Below are 6,000 nucleotides of genomic sequence, written 5' to 3'. Positions count from 1 at the left end.
CTGTCCTATTATCTCCCCCCTCTTAGTTCAACCAATGACGTTTTCTAATTCTTCTTGCCTCTTTTCACCATCATATAATAACACTAAAGAAATTGATTTAGGCTATGTTGTGTTTGGCAACTGTACTTCCATAATCAATGCCACCAACCCTTTGTGTGCTATAAATGGCTCGGTTTTCGTTTGTGGAAACAACATGGCATATACGTATCTACCTACAAATTGGACAGGGCTTTGTGTTCTGGCCACTCTTCTCCCCGACATTGATATCATCCCTGGAGATGAACCTATCCCTATCCCCGCTATTGAACATTTTATTTATAGACCGAAACGAGCCATACAATTTATTCCCTTGTTGGCTGGACTAGGAATCACCACTGCTTTTACTACAGGAGCCACAGGCCTAGGAGTCTCACTAACCCAATATACTAAATTATCCAATCAATTAATTTCAGATGTACGGACCTTATCCAGTACTATACAAGATTTACAAGACCAAGTAGACTCGTTAGCTGAAGTAGTTCTCCAGAATAGAAGAGGTCTAGATTTGTTAACGGCAGAACAGGGAGGGATATGTTTGGCTTTACAGGAAAAGTGCTGTTTTTACGCCAACAAATCCGGAATCGTCAGAGATAAGATAAAAACTTTGCAAGAAGAACTAGAAAAGCGCAGAAAAGGCCTGGCTGCCAATCCACTATGGACTGGACTCGATGGACTTCTCCCCTATCTCCTGCCATTTCTTGGTCCTTTACTCACTCTTCTACTCTTCCTCACTCTCGGGCCTATAATCCTTAATAAGCTTATGGCATTTGTCAGACAACAAATCGAGGCCTTCCAGGCCAAACCTATACAGGTTCATTATCATCGCCTTGAGATGACTGAAAATGGTGAGTCTTATTTACCTTAATAAGACCACCTCCCCTGTGTGCTGAACTGGACAGTCAATGACGGGTAAGAGGACACTATCTCCATCGGAGCCTAAGACAGGAGGGCCGCCCTTGCTGCTGCCTTATCCCATGACGGGCCTAGAAGGTGGGGGTGAGTTGACCCAACCTAAGACAGGCGCAGTTCCCGAGGGGTTTTCTTATCATAAAAATATAAAAAGGGGGACCTGTCCGGAGCTGCACGCCCCAGCCATAGCGAATAATAATTAAAGATTAAACGCCTGAGCTATATTCATTTCCACCCCACACCTTCTCCCTAGATTTACCTTCTTCCCTGTATTAATACCGCCATTAAAAGATGGCGCTCTTCCTGCTTCTTCTTCATTCATTTCTCCCGTGCCCGCGAAAAGACTACCTGACAGCACAGGCGCAACATGACGTCCGACCAGAGAAACCGAAGCCTATCTGGCCACGCCTTCCGCAATGAGGTCATTTCCGCCTTAGCCCAACCCCTTCCCCTCCAAATGTATATAAGGCATTGCATTACCACCATTAAACGAGACTTGATCAGAGCACTGTCTTGTCTCCATTTCTCGTGTCTCTTGTTCCCCAAATTCCCACCCCCTCCTCCAGGGCCTACACTGACTATCCCGCAGGCCGGGATAGAAAAGGGGATCAGAAGTATCAGTGACAGGTGGGCAAGGAGAGTGGGTTTAGCAGTCCATCATAAGGTGGCCTTGGTAGGCCTCATCCAGAAGGTGAGAAGTGATCAAGGCCTCAGGGTGGGTGAGGAAGTTATCTTTTTAGACAAAGGAAAGGAGCATTTCAGACAGAGGGAATGGCTAGAGCAAACGCCCTGAGGAGGGAAGGAGCCTGCCTGACACAACCCAGAAGCTGCAGAGTCCAGGTCCGCTAGAGATGTGTGGCCCATGGGGAGTGGTAGGGACAATGTTGAGGAGGAAATGGGCCAGATGTTGTAGGGCCTTGTAGGTTTTGGTAGCATTTAGCATTTTACTCTGATACATAAACACAGGGCCACTAGAAAGGGTTTGCTTTCTGAATTAGAAGTCTCTGCAGGGTAAAGGGAAAAGGGGGGTGATAGAAGTGAGGCAGGATCGGGTAGTGAGCAAAGAAGTGGGAGAAATCAAGGCATGCTGCATCATTATGAGAGAGGCAGCACTCGCCTGGACTTGACAATTCCATGGATCACTGGAGCCACATCCATGACCTGTGCACATCTATGCCATTACCCACAAAATCACAAAAGTAGCAGTTCTGTGTGCATCCCGTCATTTGTCCAGGAAACAAACAAACAAAACAATAAGGGAGGTTATTTTGTATTCCATTCATTTTATATTTAAGACCTTTCTAGGGAACTAGCTAGTACAGACCCAAAATGAAACCACCTTTGTGTTTGAACAAGAGTGTCCTGGGTACATAAAGGAAGAAAACATTAGGGAACATATGAAGGTTGATGTGAAAGACACAACTCACCCCGCTTTCCCCAGTCCTAGGTTCATTCATATTTCATTTAATATCACTATTAAATAGTTAACAGGTAAAATAACAACTATCCTTTGTGATCCATGTAGATCCTGTCATCACTTCTCATTCAATCAGTATGTTTTAAATCCCTACTGGACACCAGATCCCAGGCACTGTGTTGACTCAGAGGGGAACAGACATGTTTCAGGTTGGTTCCCAGTCCTAAAATTTCTCACAGCGTTGCAGACAGATCATTACAGAGTTCCTTAATTAGAGCTACAACAGAATTAAAGTCAAGGAAGCCTGGAAAAACAGAGGGGGGTACCTTAATCCCAGTGTAAAGGTTGGGCCAGCTCATGGTCAGGAAAGCTTTCTTGGAAGAGGTGAGGTTCTAAGTAGGTAGTCCTATTATACCCCTTTGCACCTGAGAAATATTAAGGTCAAAGATATTAACTCGCCTAAGGCTGCATAGCTACTTAGAGCAGGATTTAAATTTTAGTTTATTTGCATTTTAAAACACTATTTTTTTTTCTCATGGACTACTACCAAAATCGCTTCCTCTGGCTCTGCATCCCTTAAGTATTCTGAAAGTTTCTCAGGTATGTCATAGTCCCTTTCCTGATAGCTGGGTCCAGCTGTGAGTATAGTCAGGCTCTTAGAAGGTCTTTAACATTCCTGACCCCAGGTAATAGCTGTTTCTGGAGAGCTCCTCTCTTAGGACTGTACTACACTTAAGACTCAGTTAGAGATGTCAGCTGGCATGGCTTTCTCATTAAGTAAAGCACCCAGCTTCCCTGAGGATGCTTCTACTATTCCTGTCAATTGACCATCTGCCTGCCCCTTCCTAACTCTGAAAAAAAAAAAAAAAAAGGCAGAAATATGTATCCTAGACTTGTTGGTTTTAGGGTAGATCCTCTCTGCTTTCATCCTAGGGATTCTGGAAATTTGCATGGAAGCTTCATTCTCATGAGTGCCTGGATCTTCCAGGCAGAAAAACACTAGAAAGGAGGAAGGCCATATCAAAAGGAATCACAAGCACTGTCTATGTCAGTAACTCTCAACATAAGGGAAACGTGCCATAGTGAATGCAAGACGATTACCTTTGGACTCAAGACAGACCAGGGTGTGGATCCCAGCTCCGCCACTTCCCAGCTTGCTTACTGTAACCCATCTCAGCCTGTTAATCTGTTAAAGGGGATTTTGATACCTTTCAGGTTTGTTTATACAAAAATATTAAGTGCATATAAGAAATCAGACCATCCATAAATCAACATCATGGCCTAGTGTGATGACAGCATAGAATGTCTTCTTTTCTGTATCACTTCATTGCATTTTATCTTGCAGGGGAAATCAAAGCTTCAAGTCGTGAAGTGACATGTGGAGGTGACACAACTATTATTTACTGGGAGTGAGAGAGGTACTCACATGCTCTTTTCACATATTGTCCAGAAAAAGAACATCATGATGAAAGATAACTTTCAATGGAGTCAGTGACTCTTAGCTACTGAATACCTTACCCAAGAGGTCAATGCTGAATGTCATCAACGAAGGCCATAACAAACCATAGCTGTGGATAATAATAATCCTTCTTATAGGACATGTTGATGTTGTGAGTGTGCAGGGTATGGAGACACAAGCCTTGAGCTCAAATACAAACTCCACTCTAAATCCTCATTTTCTCGTCTATAAAACGGACATATGAACTGCCTCCCTCCCTAAGAGTTAATGGGATAACAGTTAAACAGGATGCAGGGCATAACACAGGATCTCTCACAGGGACTGTACTCAACACATGTTAGATGTCTTAACTTCATCCCTTTCTTTCTGACTCCAGGGAAAGTGAAATGCCAGCATCTTTAAGTAGACGTTACATTTCTACAACGAACAACCTTTTCTTTCTCTGATTGTTTATGGTGGATTTTGATGGATGGTGTCAATTGTTGGAGCTGCTAGTTTTTAATGCATATCAAAGCACCCCCAAATTTTATGCTTTAGACAACAGTAAATTATTTTGTTCACAATTCTGCAGGTCAGTAATTTCAGCTGATCTCATGTGAGTGTTTTTTTTTTTCTTTTTGCTGTTCATGGCTAGGCTTAGTTATGCATCTTCGTCTAGTGTCCTGTTATGACCTAAGTAGTTCTGCTAGGAGCCGAATGATCTAGGATGGCCTCACCCATATGTTGGGCAATAGGTTCACTTTCAGCAGGGGTGAAGGGGAAGAATCTGCCACGGGTATCTCATCATCCTGCTAGCCCCACCTTCTTCACATTGCTGTCACAATGTTTTAAGCGCAAAATGAGGGGGGACACCCCAGTGTGAAAGCACTTTTCAGTTCTCTGCTGGCTTCTGTTCGCATTTGCTATTGTCCCACTGGACACAACAGATTACATGGCCAAGACCAGAGACAATGACAATGTGGAAGGAGATGCAGGCTTCCATGAACAAATTGCAGTTTCACTGTAACAGTCTACTACTACAGTGATTCCTGAATTACGCTGTTCATCACTGGAGAAATACTTAAATATGCAAAACCAGACAGTGGAATGCTGTTCTCTTAAAAAGGATCTTTACTCTTGTTACAAAAGTCTTAGCTTTTCTTGCCCTATTACTATAATATTACAGATTAATTATAAAGTTATTAGGCTGTTCTTGCATTGCTATGAAGAAATACCTGAGACTGGGTAATTTATAAAGAAAAGAGGTTTAATTGGCTCATGGTTCTGTAGGTTTTACAGGAAGCATGGTGCCAACAGCCGCTCAGCTTCTGGGGTGGCCTCAGGAAGCTTACAATGGTGGCAGAAGGCAGAGGGGGAGAAGGTGAGTCACATGGTGAAAGCATGAACAAGACAGGGGAAGGTGCCAAGCACTTTTAAGTGACCAGATCTTGTGAGCACTCACTATCACACAGACAGCACCAACCAAGCCATAAGGGATCCGCCCTCATGATCCAAACATCTCTCACCAGGCCCCACTTCCACCATTGGGGATTATAATTTAACATGAGATTTGGGCGAGGACAAGGATCCAAACTATGTCAGCTGTGAAAGTTTGGGTAAAAGGTAATTTAAAAATTCCCTTGCTATTGTATAAGCCTGTTTTAAGTTGTGGATCTCCATATCCAGACTTTTCCAGTAGGGTTTCAGTCTGTGCCTCTTTCCATGTTATAATGTCCTATTCCTCTTCCCTGCCACAAGTATGCCCCCAGAAGGGACCTATTGTACAGGCACAGTGTGATGTAGAACTGATACTGATGGAATAGACTAGAAAATGGCACTTCTTTCTTGTGAGACAAAGGAGATAGTACCTGGCAATTGTGAAGCAGCCCTGCCCTGTGGCCAGAGCCTGGATTGGCCATTCCCGCCCCCAGACACCACACCAGTCTGCTAGCTTTGCTAGAGTGACTCGTGATTTATTCAAATCATGTTTCAAAGCTCTGAGTAGAAGTTCAAACATTTTGTATTACCAAGTCCTAACTATATTTTTTAGGATCCCTTGCTATTTTGTTTTGTGGTGGTTGATAGTGCCAAGTTGGATGTCATCATTTTCCATTTTAATTCCTACATGATTATTGGTGGTATGCATGAAAGCTTTTGATATTTTAAATCATAATATTTCATTTTTCTATTTATAGGG

The sequence above is a fragment of the Macaca thibetana genome, chromosome X (assembly GCF_024542745.1).
Source record: "Macaca thibetana thibetana isolate TM-01 chromosome X, ASM2454274v1, whole genome shotgun sequence".
In the NCBI taxonomy this organism is placed as follows: Eukaryota; Metazoa; Chordata; class Mammalia; order Primates; family Cercopithecidae; genus Macaca; species Macaca thibetana.
Note: the sequence above shows the minus strand (reverse complement) of the source record.